This window comes from Lissotriton vulgaris, chromosome 11, assembly GCF_964263255.1.
Source record: "Lissotriton vulgaris chromosome 11, aLisVul1.2, whole genome shotgun sequence".
Lineage (NCBI taxonomy): Eukaryota > Metazoa > Chordata > Amphibia > Caudata > Salamandridae > Lissotriton > Lissotriton vulgaris.
In genome coordinates this window covers 482,355,005-482,373,668 of record NC_141699.1, presented here as the reverse complement: position 1 = coordinate 482,373,668, position 18,664 = coordinate 482,355,005, and the positions used below count along the sequence as shown (strand labels likewise).

The 18,664-nt window shown below is 43.7% G+C and overlaps 15 non-coding genes across 15 annotated transcripts; all 15 read left to right on the top strand.

Moving 5' to 3' along the window:
• Positions 1–1,975: 1,975 nt before the first annotated feature.
• TRNAS-UGA (transfer RNA serine (anticodon UGA)) lies at positions 1,976–2,057 on the top strand. The gene has a single exon. It is a non-coding gene; the product is annotated as a tRNA-Ser (tRNA).
• A 543-nt stretch (positions 2,058–2,600) lies between these two features.
• TRNAS-UGA (transfer RNA serine (anticodon UGA)) lies at positions 2,601–2,682 on the top strand. Its single transcript has one exon. It is a non-coding gene; the product is annotated as a tRNA-Ser (tRNA).
• A 544-nt stretch (positions 2,683–3,226) lies between these two features.
• TRNAS-UGA (transfer RNA serine (anticodon UGA)) lies at positions 3,227–3,308 on the top strand. The gene has a single exon. It is a non-coding gene; the product is annotated as a tRNA-Ser (tRNA).
• Positions 3,309–3,850: 542 nt separating this feature from the next.
• TRNAS-UGA (transfer RNA serine (anticodon UGA)) lies at positions 3,851–3,932 on the top strand. Its single transcript has one exon. It is a non-coding gene; the product is annotated as a tRNA-Ser (tRNA).
• A 542-nt stretch (positions 3,933–4,474) lies between these two features.
• Positions 4,475–4,556, top strand: TRNAS-UGA (transfer RNA serine (anticodon UGA)). Its single transcript has one exon. It is a non-coding gene; the product is annotated as a tRNA-Ser (tRNA).
• Positions 4,557–6,346: 1,790 nt separating this feature from the next.
• TRNAL-UAA (transfer RNA leucine (anticodon UAA)) lies at positions 6,347–6,428 on the top strand. The gene has a single exon. It is a non-coding gene; the product is annotated as a tRNA-Leu (tRNA).
• Positions 6,429–6,974: 546 nt separating this feature from the next.
• Positions 6,975–7,056, top strand: TRNAS-CGA (transfer RNA serine (anticodon CGA)). The gene has a single exon. It is a non-coding gene; the product is annotated as a tRNA-Ser (tRNA).
• Positions 7,057–7,599: 543 nt separating this feature from the next.
• On the top strand, positions 7,600–7,681 carry TRNAS-UGA (transfer RNA serine (anticodon UGA)). The gene has a single exon. It is a non-coding gene; the product is annotated as a tRNA-Ser (tRNA).
• Positions 7,682–8,848: 1,167 nt separating this feature from the next.
• TRNAS-CGA (transfer RNA serine (anticodon CGA)) lies at positions 8,849–8,930 on the top strand. The gene has a single exon. It is a non-coding gene; the product is annotated as a tRNA-Ser (tRNA).
• A 543-nt stretch (positions 8,931–9,473) lies between these two features.
• Positions 9,474–9,555, top strand: TRNAS-UGA (transfer RNA serine (anticodon UGA)). The gene has a single exon. It is a non-coding gene; the product is annotated as a tRNA-Ser (tRNA).
• A 1,169-nt stretch (positions 9,556–10,724) lies between these two features.
• TRNAS-UGA (transfer RNA serine (anticodon UGA)) lies at positions 10,725–10,806 on the top strand. The gene has a single exon. It is a non-coding gene; the product is annotated as a tRNA-Ser (tRNA).
• A 1,172-nt stretch (positions 10,807–11,978) lies between these two features.
• Positions 11,979–12,060, top strand: TRNAS-CGA (transfer RNA serine (anticodon CGA)). The gene has a single exon. It is a non-coding gene; the product is annotated as a tRNA-Ser (tRNA).
• Positions 12,061–12,603: 543 nt separating this feature from the next.
• Positions 12,604–12,685, top strand: TRNAS-UGA (transfer RNA serine (anticodon UGA)). The gene has a single exon. It is a non-coding gene; the product is annotated as a tRNA-Ser (tRNA).
• A 3,044-nt stretch (positions 12,686–15,729) lies between these two features.
• Positions 15,730–15,811, top strand: TRNAS-UGA (transfer RNA serine (anticodon UGA)). The gene has a single exon. It is a non-coding gene; the product is annotated as a tRNA-Ser (tRNA).
• Positions 15,812–17,604: 1,793 nt separating this feature from the next.
• On the top strand, positions 17,605–17,686 carry TRNAS-UGA (transfer RNA serine (anticodon UGA)). The gene has a single exon. It is a non-coding gene; the product is annotated as a tRNA-Ser (tRNA).
• Positions 17,687–18,664: the final 978 nt, after the last annotated feature.

Sequence of the window (18,664 nt, the reverse complement as noted above, 5' to 3'; positions counted from 1 at the left end):
TATGTGCCCCGTCCTTCCGTTACTTTATTTTTTAGGTCTCCACCTGACATGAGTAGCGCATGGCTCGTATACGACAACAGTGATATCATACTCACGCAGCAGCGATGGCCGAGTGGTTAAGGCGTTGGATTTGAAATCCAATGGGGTTTCCCCGCATAGGTTCGAATCCTGCTTGCAGCGGCATGAGATTTTGCATGAACACCATTTGGTTTAGTTAAGTAAATGTTCACTTCTCATTACGCAATCCTCATCAAGTCACAGAGTTAAACTGCAAAAACTCAAACTAGATGTAAACATTGAGACAATTTCCACACCCAGGAAGTGTTTTAGAGAGCAGGTGGCTCGGAAGGGTTCGTAGTCTGGACCTGTCCTGCCTGATCTAGACAAGTCATGAAAAGAGTACTTTTGTTATGAAGCGTGTCTTGTTTAAGCTTTTGGACTCTTTCTGAGTACACTTAAGGGCCCGTTGCCACCGCCGTAATATAGGGATACGAGGATAGAAATGTGCAGTGATTGATTACCGCTCATCTGTGCCCTGTCACTCATTTTGAGTGATGCATATTGCTATTTTTATTAATTGTATGAAAGTTTGCGAAATAAGTGAGGACAACAGGGCACTGCTGGTATGTGCCCCGTCCTTCCGTTACTTTATATATTAGGTCTCCACCTGACATGAGTAGCGCATGGCTCGTATACGACAACAGTGACATCATACTCACGCAGCTGCGATGGCCGAGTGGTTAAGGTGTTGGACTTGAAATCCAATGGGGTTTCCCTGCGTAGGTTTGAATCCTGCTTGCAGCGGCATGAGATTTTGCATGAACACCATTTGGTTTAGTTAAGTAAATGTTCACTTCTCATTACGCAATCCTCATCAAGTCACAGAGTTAAACTGCAAAAACTCAAACTAGATGTAAACATTGAGACAATTTCTACACCCAGGAAGTGTTTTAGAGAGTAGGTGGCTCGGAAGGGTTCGTAGTCGGGACCTGTCCTGCCTGATCTAGACAAGTCATGAAAAGAGTACTTTTTTTTATGAAGCGTGTCTTGTTTAAGCTTTTGGACTCTTTCTGAGTACACTTAAGGGCCCGTTGCCACCGCCGTAATATAGGGATACGAGGATAGAAATGTGCAGTGATTGATTACCGCTCATCTGTGCCCTGTCACTCACTTTGAGTGATGCGTATTGCTATTTTTATTAATTGTATGAAAGTATGCAAAATAAGTGAGGACAACAGGTCACTGCTGGTACGTGCCCCTGCCTTCTGTTACTTTATTTTTTATGTCGCGGCCTGACGTGAGTAGTGCATGGCTCGTATACGACAACTGTGACATCATACTCACGCACCTGCGATGGCTGCGTGGTTAAGGCGTTGGACTTGAAATCCAATGGGGTTTCCCCGCGTAGGTTCGAATCCTGCTTGCAGCGTCATGAGATTTTGCATGAACACCATTTGGTTTAGTTAAGTAAGTGTTCACTTCTTGTTACGCAATCCTCATCAAGTCACAGAGTTAAACGGCAAAAACTCAAACTAGATGTAAACATTGAGACAATTTCCACACCCAGGAAGTGTTTTAGAGAGCAGGTGCCTCGGAAGGGTTCGTAGTCTGGACCTGTCCTGCATGATCTAGACAAGTCACGAAAAAAATATTTTTTTTTTTTATGAAGCGTGTCTTGTTTATGCTTTTGGACTCTTTCTTAGTACACTTAAGGGCCCGTTAACACCGCCGTAATATATGGAAAAGAGGGTAAAAATGCGCAGTGTTTGATTACCGTTCATCTGTGCCCTGACCCTCACTTTGAGTGATGCTTGTTGCTATTTTTATTAATTGTATGAAAGCATTCAAAATAAGTGGGGGATACAGGGCACTGCTGGTACGTTGCCCGTCCTGCCGTTACTTTAATTTTTAGGTCTCGGCCTGACGTGAGCAGCGTATGGCTCGTATACGACAACAGTGACATCATACTCATGCAGCTGCGATGGCCGAGTGGTTAAGGCGTTGGACTTGAAATCCAATGGGGTTTCCCTGCGCAGGTTTGAATCCTGCTTGCAGCGTAGTGTGATTTTGCATGAACACCATTTGGTTAAGTTAAGGAAATGTTCACTTCTCGTTACGCAATCCTCATCAAGTCACAGAGTTAAATGGCAAAAACTCAAACTAGATGTAAACATTGAAACTATTTCCACACCCAGGAAGTGTTTTAGAGAGCAGGTGGCTCGGAAGGGTTTGTAGTCTGGACCTATCCTGCCTGATCTAGACGAGTTATGAAAAGAGTAATTTTTTTTATGAAGCGTGTCTTGTTTAGGCTTTTGGACTCTTTCTGAGTACAATTAAGGGCCCGTTGCCACCGCAGTAATACGGGGAAACGAGGGTAGAAATGTGCAGTGATTGATTACCGCTCATCTGTGCCCTGTCACTCACTTTGAGTGATGCGTATTGCTATTTTTATTAATTGTATGAAAGTATGCGAAATAAGTGAGGACAACAGGGCACTGCTGGTACGTGCCCCGTCCTTCCGTTACTTTATTTTTTAGGTCTCGGCCTGACATAAGTAGCGCATGGCTCTTATATGACAACAGTGACATCATACTCATGCAGCTGCGATGGCCGAGTGGTTAAGGTGTTGGACTTGAAATCCAATGGGGTTTCCCCGCGTAGGTTCGAATCCTGCTTGCAGCGTCATGAGATTTTGCATGAACACCATTTGGTTTAGTTAAGTAAATGTTCACTTCTTGTTACGCAATCCTCATCAAGTCACAGAGTTAAATGGCAAAAACTCAAACTAGATGTAAACATTGAAACTATTTCCACACCTAGGAAGTGTTTTAGAGAGCAGGTGGCTTGGAAGGGTTTGTAGTCTGGACCTATCCTGCCTGATCTAGACAAGTTACGAAAAGAGTAATTTTTTTTATGAAGTGTGTCTTGTTTAGGCTTTTGGACTCTTTCTGAGTACAATTAAGGGCCCGTTGCCACCGCCGTAATATAGGGAAAAGAGGGTAGAAATGTGCAGTGACTGATTACCGCTCATCTGTGCCCTGTCACTCATTTTGAGTGATGCATATTGCTATTTTTATTAATTGTATGAAAGTATTACGAAATAAGTGAGGACAACAGGGCACTGCTGGTATGCGCCCCGTCCTTCCGTTACTTTATTTATTAGGTCTCCACCTGACATGAGTAGCGCATGGCTCGTATATGACAACAGTGACATCATACTCACGCAGCTGCGATGGCCGAGTGGTTAAGGCGTTGGACTTGAAATCCAATGGGGTTTCCCCGCGTAGGTTCGAATTCTGCTTGCAGCGGCATGAGATTTTGCATGAACACCATTTGGTTTAGTTAAGTAAATGTTCACTTCTCATTACGCAATCCTCATCAAGTCACAGAGTTAAACTGCAAAAACTCAAACTAGATGTAAACATTGAGACAATTTCTACACCCAGGAAGTGTTTTAGAGAGCAGGTGGCTCGGAAGGGTTCGTAGTCTGGACCTGTCCTGCCTGATCTAGACAAGTCATGAAAAGAGTACTTTTTTTATGAAGCGGGTCTTGTTTAAGCTTTTGGACTCTTTCTAAGTACACTTAAGGGCCCGTTGCCACCGCCGTAATGTAGGGAAACGAGGATAGAAATGTGCAGTGATTGATTACCGCTCATCTGTGCCCTGTCACTCATTTTGAGTGATGCATATTGCTATTTTTAGTAATTGTATGAAAGTATGCGAAATAAGTGAGGACAACAGGGCACTGCTGGTATGTGCCCCGTCCTTCCGTTACTTTATTTATTAGGTCTCCACCTGACATGAGTAGCGCATGGCTCGTATATGACAACAGTGACATCATACTCACGCAGCTGCGATGGCCGAGTGGTTAAGGCGTTGGACTTGAAATCCAATGGGGTTTCCCCGCGTAGGTTCGAATTCTGCTTGCAGCGGCATGAGATTTTGCATGAACACCATTTGGTTTAGTTAAGTAAATGTTCACTTCTCATTACGCAATCCTCATCAAGTCACAGAGTTAAACTGCAAAAACTCAAACTAGATGTAAACATTGAGACAATTTCTACACCCAGGAAGTATTTTAGAGAGTAGGTGGCTCGGAAGGGTTCGTAGTCTGGACCTGTCCTGCCTGATCTAGACAAGTCATGAAAAGAGTACTTTTTTTATGAAGCGTGTCTTGTTTAAGCTTTTGGACTCTTTCTGAGTACACTTAAGGGCCCGTTGCCACCACCGTAATATAGGGATACGAGGATCGAAATGTGCAGTGATTGATTACCGCTTATCTGTGCCCTGTCACTCACTTTGAGTGATGCGTATTGCTATTTTTATTAATTGTATGAAAGTATGCAAAATAAGTGAGGACAACAGGGCACTGCTGGTACGTGCCCCATCCTTCTGTTACTTTATTTTTTATGTCGCGGCCTGACGTGAGTAGTGCATGGCTCGTATACGACCACTGTGACATCATACTCACGCAGCTGCGATCGCCGAGTGGTTAAGGCGTTGGACTTGAAATCCAATGGGGTTTCCCCGCGTAGGTTCAAATCCTGCTTGCAGCGTCGTGAGATTTTGCATGAACACCATTTGGTTTAGTTAAGTAAATGTCACTTCTTGTTACGCAATCCTCATCAAGTCACAGAGTTAAATGGCAAAAACTCAAACTAGATGTAAACATTGAAACTATTTCCACACCTAGGAAGTGTTTTAGAGAGCAGGTGGCTCGGAAGGGTTTGTAGTCTGGACCTATCCTGCCTGATCTAGACAAGTTACGAAAAGAGTAATTTTTTTTATGAAGCGTGTCTTGTTTAGGCTTTTGGACTCTTTCTGAGTACAATTAAGGGCCCGTTGCCACCGCCGTAATATAGGGAAAAGAGGGTAGAAATGTGCAGTGACTGATTACCGCTCATCTGTGCCCTGTCACTCATTTTGAGTGATGCATATTGCTATTTTTATTAATTGTATGAAAGTATTACGAAATAAGTGAGGACAACAGGGCACTGCTGGTATGCGCCCCGTCCTTCCGTTACTTTATTTATTAGGTCTCCACCTGACATGAGTAGCGCATGGCTCGTATACGACAACAGTGACATCATACTCACGCAGCTGCGATGGCCGAGTGGTTAAGGCGTTGGACTTGAAATCCTTGGGGTTTCCCCGCATAGGTTCGAATCCTGCTTGCAGCGGGATGAGTATTTGCATGAACCCCATTTGATTTAGTTAAGTAAATGTTCACTTCTCATTACGCAATCCTCATCAAGTCACAGAGTTAAACTGCAAAAACTCAAACTAGATGTAAACATTGAGACAATTTCTACACCCAGGAAGTGTTTTAGAGAGCAGGTGGCTCGGAAGGGTTCGTAGTCTGGACCTGTCCTGCCTGATCTAGACAAGTCATGAAAAGAGTACTTTTTTTATGAAGCGGGTCTTGTTTAAGCTTTTGGACTCTTTCTGAGTACACTTAAGGGCCCGTTGCCACCGCCGTAATATAGGGAAACGAGGATAGAAATGTGCAGTGATTGATTACCGCTCATCTGTGCCCTGTCACTCATTTTGAGTGATGCATATTGCTATTTTTATTAATTGTATGAAAGTATGCGAAATAAGTGAGGACAACAGGGCACTGCTGGTATGTGCCCCGTCCTTCCGTTACTTTATTTATTAGGTCTCCACCTGACATGAGTAGCGCATGGCTCGTATATGACAACAGTGACGTCATACTCACTCAGCTGCGATGGCCGAGTGGTTAAGGCGTTGGACTTGAAATCCAATGGGGTTTCCCAGTGTAGGTTCGAATTCTTCTTGCAGCGGCATGAGATTTTGCATGAACACCATTTGGTTTAGTTAAGTAAATGTTCACTTCTCATTACGCAATCCTCATCAAGTCACAGAGTTAAACTGCAAAAACTCAAACTAGATGTAAACATTGAGACAATTTCTACACCCAGGAAGTATTTTAGAGAGTAGGTGGCTCGGAAGGGTTCGTAGTCTGGACCTGTCCCGCCTGATCTAGACAAGTCATGAAAAGAGTACTTTTTTTATGAAGCGTGTCTTGTTTAAGCTTTTGGACTCTTTCTGAGTACACTTAAGGGCCCGTTGCCACCACCGTAATATAGGGATACGAGGATCGAAATGTGCAGTGATTGATTACCGCTTATCTGTGCCCTGTCACTCACTTTGAGTGATGCGTATTGCTATTTTTATTAATTGCATGAAAGTATGCAAAATAAGTGAGGACAACAGGGCACTGCTGGTACGTGCCCCATCCTTCTGTTACTTTATTTTTTATGTCGCGGCCTGACGTGAGTAGTGCATGGCTCGTATACGACCACTGTGACATCATACTCACGCAGCTGCGATGGCCGAGTGGTTAAGGCGTTGGACTTAAAATCCAATGGGGTTTCCCCGCGTAGGTTCAAATCCTGCTTGCAGCGTCGTGAGATTTTGCATGAACACCATTTGGTTTAGTTAAGTAAATGTTCACTTCTTGTTACGCAATCCTCATCAAGTCACAGAATTAAACGGCAAAAACTCAAACTAGATGTAAACATTGAGACAATTTACAAACCCAGGAAGTGTTTTAGAGAGCAGGTGCCTCGGAAGGGTTCGTAGTCTGGACCTGTCCTGCATGATCTAGACAAGTCACGAAAAGAGTAATTATTTTTTTTATGAAGCGTGTCTTGTTTAGGCTTTTGGACTCTTTCTTAGTACACTTAAGGGCCCGTTACCACCGCCGTAATATAGGGAAAAGAGGGTAGAAATGCGCAGTGATTGATTACCGCTCATCTGTGCCCTGACCCTCACTTTGAGTGATGCTTGTTGCTATTTTTATTAATTGTATGAAAGCATTCAAAATAAGTGGGGGATACAGGGCACTGCTGGTACGTGCCCCGTCCTGCCGTTACTTTAATTTTTAGGTCTCGGCCTGAAGTGAGCAGCGTATGGCTCGTATACGACAACAGTGACATCATACTCATGCAGCTGCGATGGCTGAGTGGTTAAGGCGTTGGACTCGAAATCCAATCTGGTTTCCCTGCGCAGGCTCGAATCCTGCTTGCAGCGTAATGTGATTTTGCATGAACACCACTTGGTTTAGTTAAGTAAATGTTCACTTCTCGTTACGCAATCCTCATCAAGTCACAGAGTTAAATGGAAAAAAATCAAACTAGATGTAAACATTGAGACAATTTCTACACCCAGGAAGTGTTTTAGAGAGCAGGTGGCTCGGAAGGGGTCGTAGTCTGGACCTGTCCTGCCTGATCTAGACAAGTCATGAAAAGAGTACTTTTTTTTATGAAGCGTGTCTTGTTTAAGCTTTTGGACTCTTTCTGAGTACACTTATGGGCCCGTTGCCACCGCCGTAATATAGGGATACGAGGATAGAAATGTGCAGTGATTGATTACTGCTCATCTGTGCCCTGTCACTCACTTTGAGTGATGCGTATTGCTATTTTTATTAATTGTATGAAAGCATGCAAAATAAGTGAGGACAACAGGGCACTGCTGGTACGTGCCCCGTCCTTCTGTTACTTTATTTGTTATGTCTCGGCCTGACGTGAGTAGTGCATGGCTCGTATTCGACAACTGTGACATCATACTCACGCAGCTGCGATGGCCGAGTGGTTAAGGCGTTGGACTTGAGATCCAATGGGGTTTCCCCGCGTAGGTTCGAATCCTGCTTGCAGCGTCATGAGATTTTGCATGAACACCATTTGGTTTAGTTAAGTAAATGTTCACTTCTTGTTACGCAATCCTCATCAAGTCACAGAGTTAAATGGCAAAAACTCAAACTAGATGTAAACATTGAAACTATTTCCACACCTAGGAAGTGTTTTAGAGAGCAGGTGGCTCGGAAGGGTTTGTAGTCTGGACCTATCCTGCCTGATCTAGACAAGTTACGAAAAGAGTAATTTTTTTTATGAAGCGTGTCTTGTTTAGGCTTTTGGACTCTTTCTGAGTACAATTAAGGGCCCGTTGCCACCGCCGTAATATAGGGAAAAGAGGGTAGAAATGTGCAGTGACTGATTACCGCTCATCTGTGCCCTGTCACTCATTTTGAGCGATGCATATTGCTATTTTTATTAATTGTATGAAAGTATTACAAAATAAGTGAGGACAACAGGGCACTGCTGGTATGCACCCCGTCCTTCCGTTACTTTATTTATTAGGTCTCCACCTGACATGAGTAGCGCATGGCTCGTATACGACAACAGTGACATCATACTCACGCAGCTGCGATGGCCGAGTGGTTAAGGCGTTGGACTTGAAATCCTTGGGGTTTCCCCGCATAGGTTCGAATCCTGCTTGCAGCGGGATGAGTATTTGCATGAACCCCATTTGATTTAGTTAAGTAAATGTTCACTTCTCATTACGCAATCCTCATCAAGTCACAGAGTTAAACTGCAAAAACTCAAACTAGATGTAAACATTGAGACAATTTCTACACCCAGGAAGTGTTTTAGAGAGCAGGTGGCTCGGAAGGGTTCGTAGTCTGGACCTGTCCTGCCTGATCTAGACAAGTCATGAAAAGAGTACTTTTTTTATGAAGCGGGTCTTGTTTAAGCTTTTGGACTCTTTCTGAGTACACTTAAGGGCCCGTTGCCACCACCGTAATATAGGGATATGAGGATAGAAATGTGCAGTGATTGATTACCGCTCATCTGTGCCCTGTCACTCACTTTGAGTGATGCGTATTGCTATTTTTATTAATTGTATGAAAGCATGCAAAATAAGTGAGGACAACAGGGCACTGCTGGTACGTGCCCCGTCCTTCTGTTACTTTATTTTTTATGTCTCGGCCTGACGTGAGTAGTGCATGGCTCGTATTCGACAACTGTGACATCATACTCACGCAGCTGTGATGGCCGAGTGGTTAAGGCGTTGGACTCGAAATCCAATGGGGTTTCCCCGCGTAGGTTCGAATCCTGCTTGCAGCGTCATGAGATTTTGCATGAACACCATTTGGTTTAGTTAAGTAAATGTTCACTTCTCATTACGCAATCCTCATCAAGTCACAGAGTTAAACTGCAAAAACTCAAACTAGATGTAAACATTGAGACAATTTCCACACCCAGGAAGTGTTTTAGAGAGCAGGTGGCTCGGAAGGGTTCGTAGTCTGGACCTGTCCTGCCTGATCTAGACAAGTCATGAAAAGAGTACTTTTTTTTATGAAGCGTGTCTTGTTTAAGCTTTTGGACTCTTTCTGAGTACACTTATGGGCCCGTTGCCACCGCCGTAATATAGGGATACGAGGATAGAAATGTGCAGTGATTGATTACCGCTCATCTGTGCCCTGTCACTCACTTTGAGTGATGCGTATTGCTATTTTTATCAATTGTATGAAAGCATGCAAAATAGGTGAGGACAACAGGGCACTGCTGGTACGTGCCCCGTCCTTCTGTTACTTTATTTTTTATGTCTCGGCCTGACGTGAGTAGTGCATGGCTCGTATTCGACAACTGTGACATCATACTCACGCTGCTGCGATGGCCGAGTGGTTAAGGCGTTGGACTTGAAATCCAATGGGGTTTCCCCGCGTAGGTTCGAATCCTGCTTGCAGCATCATGAGATTTTGCATGAACACCATTTGGTTTAGTTAAGTAAATGTTCACTTCTTGTTACGCAATCCTCATCAAGTCACAGAGTTAAATGGCAAAAACTTAAACTAGATGTAAACATTGAAACTATTTCCACACCTAGGAAGTGTTTTAGAGAGCAGGTGGCTCGGAAGGGTTTGTAGTCTGGACCTATCCTGCCTGATCTAGACAAGTTACGAAAAGATTAATTTTTTTTTTATGAAGCGTGTCTTGTTTAGGCTTTTGGACTCTTTCTGAGTACAATTAAGGGCCCGTTGCCACCGCCGTAATATAGGGAAACGAGAGTAGAAATGTGCAGAGATTGATTACCGCTCATCTGTGCCCTGTCACTCATTTTGAGTGATGCATATTGCTATTTTTATTAATTGTATGAAAGTTTGCGAAATAAGTGAGGACAACAGGGCACTGCTGGTATGTGCCCCGTCCTTCCGTTACTTTATTTTTTAGGTCTCCACCTGACATGAGTAGCGCATGGCTCGTATACGACAACAGTGACATCCTACTCACGCAGCTGCGATGGCCGAGTGGTTAAGGCGTTGGGCTTGAAATCCAATGGGGTTTCCCCACATTGGTTCGAATCCTGCTTGCAGCGGCATGAGATTTTGCATGAACACCATTGGTTTAGTTAAGTAAATGTTCACTTCTCATTACGCAATCCTCATCAAGTCACAGAGTTAAACTGCAAAAACTCAAACTAGATGTAAACATTGAGACAATTTCCACACCCAGGAAGTGTTTTAGAGAGCAGGTGACTCGGAAGGGTTCGTAGTCTGGACCTGTCCTGCCTGATCTAGACAAGTCATGAAAAGAGTACTTTTTTTTATGAAGCGTGTCTTGTTTAAGCTTTTGGACTCTTTCTGAGTACACTTATGGGCCCGTTGCCACCGCCGTAATATAGGGATACGAGGATAGAAATGTGCAGTGATTGATTACTGCTCATCTGTGCCCTGTCACTCACTTTGAGTGATGCGTATTGCTATTTTTATTAATTGTATGAAAGCATGCAAAATAAGTGAGGACAACAGGGCACTGCTGGTACGTGCCCCGTCCTTCTGTTACTTTATTTGTTATGTCTCGGCCTGACGTGAGTAGTGCATGGCTCGTATTCGACAACTGTGACATCATACTCACGCAGCTGCGATGGCCGAGTGGTTAAGGCATTGGACTTGAAATCCAATGGGGTTTCCCCGCGTAGGTTTGAATCCTGCTTGCAGCGTCATGAGATTTTGCATGAACACCATTTGGTTTAGTTAAGTAAATGTTCACTTCTTGTTACGCAATCGTCATCAAGTCACAGAGTTAAATGGCAAAAACTCAAACTAGATGTAAACATTGAAACTATTTCCACACCTAGGAAGTGTTTTAGAGAGCAGGTGGCTCGGAAGGGTTTGTAGTCTGGACCTATCCTGCCTGATCTAGACAAGTTACGAAAAGAGTAATTTTTTTTTATGAAGCGTGTCTTGTTTAGGCTTTTGGACTCTTTCTGAGTACAATTAAGGGCCCGTTGCCACCGCCGTAATATAGGGAAACGAGAGTAGAAATGTGCAGAGATTGATTACCGCTCATCTGTGCCCTGTCACTCACTTTGTGTGATGCGTATTGCTATTTTTATTAATTGTATGAAAGTATGCGAAATAAGTGAGGACAACAGGGCACTGCTGGTACGTGCCCCGTCCTTCCGTTACTTTACTTTTTAGGTCTCGGCCTGACATGAGTAGCGCATGGCTCGTATACGACAACAGTGACATCATACTCATGCAGCTGCGATGGCTGAGTGGTTAAGTTGTTGGACTTGAAACCCAATGGGGTTTCCCCGTGTAGTTTCGAATCCTGCTTGCAGCGTCATGAGATTTTGCATGAACACCATTTGGTTTAGTTAATTAAATGTTCACTTCTTGTTACGCAATCCTCATCAAGTCACAGAATTAAACGGCAAAAACTCAAACTAGATGTAAACATTGAGACAATTTACAAACCCAGGAAGTGTTTTAGAGAGCAGGTGCCTCGGAAGGGTTCGTAGTCTGGACCTGTCCTGCATGATCTAGACAAGTCACGAAAAGAGTAATTATTTTTTTTATGAAGCGTGTCTTGTTTAGGCTTTTGGACTCTTTCTTAGTACACTTAAGGGCCCGTTACCACCGCCGTAATATAGGGAAAAGAGGGTAGAAATGCGCAGTGATTGATTACCGCTCATCTGTGCCCTGACCCTCACTTTGAGTGATGCTTGTTGCTATTTTTATTAATTGTATGAAAGCATTCAAAATAAGTGGGGGATACAGGGCACTGCTGGTACGTGCCCCGTCCTGCCGTTACTTTAATTTTTAGGTCTCGGCCTGAAGTGAGCAGCGTATGGCTCGTATACGACAACAGTGACATCATACTCATGCAGCTGCGATGGCTGAGTGGTTAAGGCGTTGGACTCGAAATCCAATCTGGTTTCCCTGCGCAGGCTCGAATCCTGCTTGCAGCGTAATGTGATTTTGCATGAACACCACTTGGTTTAGTTAAGTAAATGTTCACTTCTCGTTACGCAATCCTCATCAAGTCACAGAGTTAAATGGAAAAAAATCAAACTAGATGTAAACATTGAGACAATTTCTACACCCAGGAAGTGTTTTAGAGAGCAGGTGGCTCGGAAGGGGTCGTAGTCTGGACCTGTCCTGCCTGATCTAGACAAGTCATGAAAAGAGTACTTTTTTTTATGAAGCGTGTCTTGTTTAAGCTTTTGGACTCTTTCTGAGTACACTTATGGGCCCGTTGCCACCGCCGTAATATAGGGATACGAGGATAGAAATGTGCAGTGATTGATTACTGCTCATCTGTGCCCTGTCACTCACTTTGAGTGATGCGTATTGCTATTTTTATTAATTGTATGAAAGCATGCAAAATAAGTGAGGACAACAGGGCACTGCTGGTACGTGCCCCGTCCTTCTGTTACTTTATTTGTTATGTCTCGGCCTGACGTGAGTAGTGCATGGCTCGTATTCGACAACTGTGACATCATACTCACGCAGCTGCGATGGCCGAGTGGTTAAGGCGTTGGACTTGAGATCCAATGGGGTTTCCCCGCGTAGGTTCGAATCCTGCTTGCAGCGTCATGAGATTTTGCATGAACACCATTTGGTTTAGTTAAGTAAATGTTCACTTCTTGTTACGCAATCCTCATCAAGTCACAGAGTTAAATGGCAAAAACTCAAACTAGATGTAAACATTGAAACTATTTCCACACCTAGGAAGTGTTTTAGAGAGCAGGTGGCTCGGAAGGGTTTGTAGTCTGGACCTATCCTGCCTGATCTAGACAAGTTACGAAAAGAGTAATTTTTTTTTATGAAGCGTGTCTTGTTTAGGCTTTTGGACTCTTTTTGAGTACAATTAAGGGCCCGTTGCCACCGCCGTAATATAGGGAAACAAGAGTAGAAATGTGCAGAGATTGATTACCGCTCATCTGTGCCCTGTCACTCACTTTGTGTGATGCGTTTTGCTATTTTTATTAATTGTATGAAAGTATGCGAAATAAGTGAGGACAACAGGGCACTGCTGGTACGTGCCCCGTCCTTCTGTTACTTTACTTTTTAGGTCTCGGCCTGACATGAGTAGCGCATGGCTCGTATACGACAACAGTGACATCATACTCATGCAGCTGCGATGGCTGAGTGGTTAAGGTGTTGGACTTGAAACCCAATGGGGTTTCCCCTTGCTGGTTCGAATCCTGCTTGCAGCGTCATGAGATTTTGCATGAACACCATTTGGTTTAGTTAAGTAAATTTTCACTTCTCGTTACGCAATCCTCATCAAGTCACAGAGTTAAACGGCAAAAACTCAAACTAGATGTAAACATTGAGACAATTTCCACACCCAGGAAGTGTTTTAGAGAGCAGGTGGCTTGGAAGGGTTAGCAGTCTGGACCTGTCCTGCCTGATCTTGACAAGTCATGAAAAGAGTACTTTTTTTATGAAGCGTGTCTTGTTTAAGCTTTTGGACTCTTTCTGAGTACACTCAAGGGCCCGTTGCCACCGCCGTAATATAGGGAAACGAGGATAGAAATGTGCAGTGATTGATTACCGCTCATCTGTGCCCTGTCACTCATTTTGAGTGTTGCATATTGCTATTTTTAATAATTGTATGAAAGTTTGCGAAATAAGTGAGGACAACAGGGCACTGCTGGTATGTGCCCCGTCCTTCCGTTACTTTATTTATTAGGTCTCCACCTGACATGAGTAGCGCATGGCTCGTATACGACAACAGTGACATCATACTCACGCAGCTGCGATGGCCGAGTGGTTAAGGCATTGGACTTGAAATCCAATGGGGTTTCCCTGCGTAGGTTTGAGTCCTGCTTGCAGCGGCATGAGATTTTGCATGAACACCATTTGGTTTAGTTAAGTAAATGTTCACTTCTCATTACGCAATCCTCATCAAGTCACAGAGTTAAACTGCAAAAACTCAAACTAGATGTAAACATTGAGACAATTTCCACACCCAGGAAGTGTTTTAGAGAGCAGGTGGCTCGGAAGGGTTTGTAGTCTGGACCTATCCTGCCTGATCTAGACAAGTTACGAAAAGAGAATTTTTTTTATGAAGCGTGTCTTGTTTAGGCTTTTGGACTCTTTCTGAGTACAATTAGGGGCCCGTTGCCACCGCCTTAATATAGGGAAACGAGGGTAGAAATGTGCAGTGATTGATTACCGCTCATCTGTGCCCTGTCACTCATTTTGAGTGATGCATATTGCTATTTTTATTAATTGTATGAAAGCATGCAAAATAAGTGAGGACAACAGGGCACTGCTGGTACGTGCCCCGTCCTTCTGTTACTTTACTTTTTAGGTCTCGGCCTGACATGAGTAGCGCATGGCTCGTATACGACAACAGTGACATCATACTCATGCAGCTGCGATGGCTGAGTGGTTAAGGTGTTGGACTTGAAATCCAATCGGGTTTTCCCGCGTAGGTTCGAATCCTGCTTGCAGCGTCATGAGATTTTGCATGAACACCATTTGGTTTAGTTAAGTAAATGTTCACTTCTTGTTAGGCAATCCTCATCAAGTCACAGAGTTAAATGGCAAAAACTCAAACTAGATGTAAACATTGAAACTATTTCCACACCTAGGAAGTGTTTTAGAGAGCAGGTGGCTCGGAAGGGTTTGTAGTCTGGACCTATCCTGCCTGATCTAGACAAGTTACGAAAAGAGTAATTTTTTTTTTATGAAGCGTGTCTTGTTTAGGCTTTTGGACTCTTTTTGAGTACAAATAAGGGCCCGTTGCCACCGCCGTAATATAGGGAAACGAGAGTAGAAATGTGCAGAGATTGATTACCGCTCATCTGTGCCCTGTCACTCACTTTGTGTGATGCGTTTTGCTATTTTTAATAATTGTATGAAAGTATGCGAAATAAGTGAGGACAACAGGGCACTGCTGGTACGTGCCCCGTCCTTCTGTTACTTTACTTTTTAGGTCTCGGCCTGACATGAGTAGCGCATGGCTCGTATACGACAACAGTGACATCATACTCACGCAGCTGCGATGGCCGAGTGGTTAAGGCGTTGGACTTGAAATCCAATGGGGTTTCCCCACATTGGTTCGAATCCTGCTTGCAGCGGCATGAGATTTTGCATGAACACCATTTGGTTTAGTTAAGTAAATGTTCACTTCTCATTACGCAATCCTCATCAAGTCACAGAGTTAAACTGCAAAAACTCAAACTAGATGTAAACATTGAGACAATTTCCACACCCAGGAAGTGTTTTAGAGAGCAGTTGACTCGGAAGGGTTCGTAGTCTGGACCTGTCCTGCCTGATCTAGAAAAGTCATGAAAAGAGTACTTTTTTTTATGAAGCGTGTCTTGTTTAAGCTTTTGGACTCTTTCTGAGTACACTTATGGGCCCGTTGCCACCGCCGTAATATAGGGATACGAGGATAGAAATGTGCAGTGATTGATTACTGCTCATCTGTGCCCTGTCACTCACTTTGAGTGATGCGTATTGCTATTTGTATTAATTGTATGAAAGCATGCAAAATAAGTGAGGACAACAGGGCACTGCTGGTACGTGCCCCGTCCTTCTGTTACTTTATTTTTTATGTCTCGGCCTGACGTGAGTAGTGCATGGCTCGTATTCGACAACTGTGACATCATACTCACGCAGCTGCGATGGCCGAGTGGTTAAGGCGTTGGACTTGAAATCCAATGGGGTTTCCCCGCGTAGGTTCGAATCCTGCTTGCAGCGTCATGAGATTTTCCATGAACACCATTTGGTTTAGTTAAGTAAATGTTCACTTCTTGCTACGCAATCCTCATCAAGTCACAGAGTTAAATGGCAAAAACTCAAACTAGATGTAAACATTGAAACTATTTCCACACCTAGGAAGTGTTTTAGAGAGCAGGTGGCTCGGAAGGGTTTGTAGTCTGGACCTATCCTGCCTGATCTAGACAAGTTACGAAAAGAGTAATCTTTTTTTTATGAAGCGTGTCTTGTTTAGGCTTTTGGACTCTTTCTGAGTACAATTAAGGGCCCGTTGCCACCGCAGTAATATAGGGAAACGAGAGTAGAAATGTGCAGAGATTGATTACCGCTCATCTGTGACCTGTCACTCACTTTGTGTTATGCGTTTTGCTATTTTTATTAATTGTATGAAAGTATGCGAAATAAGTGAGGACAACAGGGCACTGCTGGTACGTGCCCCGTCCTTCTGTTACTTTACTTTTTAGGTCTCGGCCTGACATGAGTAGCGCATGGCTCGTATTCGACAACAGTGACATCATACTTATGCAGCTGCGATGGCAGAGTGGTTAAGGTGTTGGACTTGAAACCCAATGGGGTTTCCCCGTGCAGGTTCGAGTCCTGCTTGCAGAGTCATGAGATTTTGCATGAACACCATTTGGTTTAGTTAAGTAAATGTTCACTTCTTGTTACGCAATCCTCATCAAGTCACAGAGTTAAACGGCAAAAACTCAAACTAGATGTAAACATTGAGACAATTTCCACACCCAGGAAGTGTTTTAGAGAGCAGGTGGCTCGGAAGGGTTCGTAGTCTGGACCTGTCCTGGCTGATCTAGACAAGTCATGAAAAGAGTACTTTTTTTATGAAGCGTGTCTTGTTTAAGCTTTTGGACTCTTTCTGAGTACACTTAAGGGCCCGTTGCCACCGCCGTAATATAGGGAAACGAGGATAGAAATGTGCAGTGATTGATTACCGCTCATCTGTGCCCTGTCACTCATTTAGAGTGATGCATATTGCTATTTTTATTAATTGTATGAAAGTTTGCGAAATAAGTGAGGACAACAGGGCACTGCTGGTATGTGCCCCGTCCTTCCGTTACTTTATTTTTTAGGTCTCCACCTGACATGAGTAGCGCATGGCTCGTATACGACAACAGTGACATTCTACTCACGCAGCTGCGATGGCTGAGTGGTTAAGGTATTGGACTTGAAATCCAATGGGGTTTCCCCGCATAGGTTCGAATCCTGCTTGCAGTGGCATGAGATTTTGCATGAACACCATTTGGTTTAGTTAAGTAAATGTTCACTTCTCATTACGCAATCCTCATCAAGTCACAGAGTTAAACTGCAAAAACTCAAACTAGATGTAAACATTGAGACAATTTCCACACCCAGGAAGTGTTTTAGAGAGCAGGTGGCTCGGAAGGGTTCGTAGTCTGGCCCTGTCCTGCCTGATCTAGACAAGTCATGAAAAGAGTACTTTTTTTATGAAGCGAGTCTTGTTTAAGCTTTTGGACTCTTTCTGAGTACACTTAAGGGCCCGTTGCCACCGCCGAAATATAGGGAAACGAGGATAGAAATGTGCAGTGATTGATTACCGCTCATCTGTGCCCTGTCACTCATTTTGAGTGATGCATATTGCTATTTTTATTAATTGTATGAAAGCATGCAAAATAAGTGAGGACAACAGGGCACTGCTGGTACGTGCCCCGTCCTTCTGTTACTTTATTTTTTATGTCTCGGCCTGACGTGAGTAGTGCATGGCTCGTATTCGACAACTGTGACATCATACTCACGCAGCTGCGATGGCCGAGTGGTTAAGGCGTTGGACTTGAAATCCAATGGGGTTTCCCCGCGTAGGTTCGAATCCTGCTTGCAGCGTCATGAGATTTTGCATGAACACCATTTGGTTTAGTTAAGTAAATGTTCACTTCTTGTTACGCAATCCTCATCAAGTCACAGAGTTAAATGGCAAAAACTCAAACTAGATGTAAACATTGAAACTATTTCCACACCTAGGAAGTGTTTTAGAGAGCAGGTGGCTCGGAAGGGTTTGCAGTCTGGACCTATCCTGCCTGATCTAGACAAGTTACGAAAAGAGTAATTTTTTTTTAGGAAGCGTGTCTTGTTTAGGCTTTTGGACTCTTTCTGAGTACAATTAAGGGCCCGTTGCCACCGCCGTAATATAGGGAAACGAGAGTAGAAATGTGCAGAGATTGATTACCGCTCATCTGTGCCCTGTCACTCATTTTGAGTGATGCATATTGCTATTTTTATTAATTGTATGAAAGTTTGCGAAATAAATGAGGACAACAGGGCACTGCTGGTATGTTCCCCGTCCTTCCGTTACTTTATTTTTTAGGTCTCCACCTGACATGAGTAGCGCATGGCTCGTATACGACAACAGTGACATCCTACTCACACAGCTGCGATGGCCGAGTGGTTAAGGCGTTGGGCTTGAAATCCAATGGGGTTTCCCCGCATAGGTTCGAATCCTGCTTGCAGCGGCATGAGATTTTGCATGAACACCATTTGGTTTAGTTAAGTAAATGTTCACTTCTCATTACGCAATCCTCATCAAGTCACAGAGTTAAACTGCAAAAACTCAAACTAGATGTAAACATTGAGACAATTTCCACACCCAGGAAGTGTTTTAGAGAGCAGGTGACTCGGAAGGGTTCGTAGTCTGGACCTGTCCTGCCTTATCTAGACAAGTCATGAAAAGAGTACTTTTTTTTATGAAGCGTGTCTTGTTTAAGCTTTTGGACTCTTTCTGAGTACACTTATGGGCCCGTTGCCACCGCCGTAATATAGGGATACGAGGATAGAAATGTGCAGTGATTGATTACTGCTCATCTG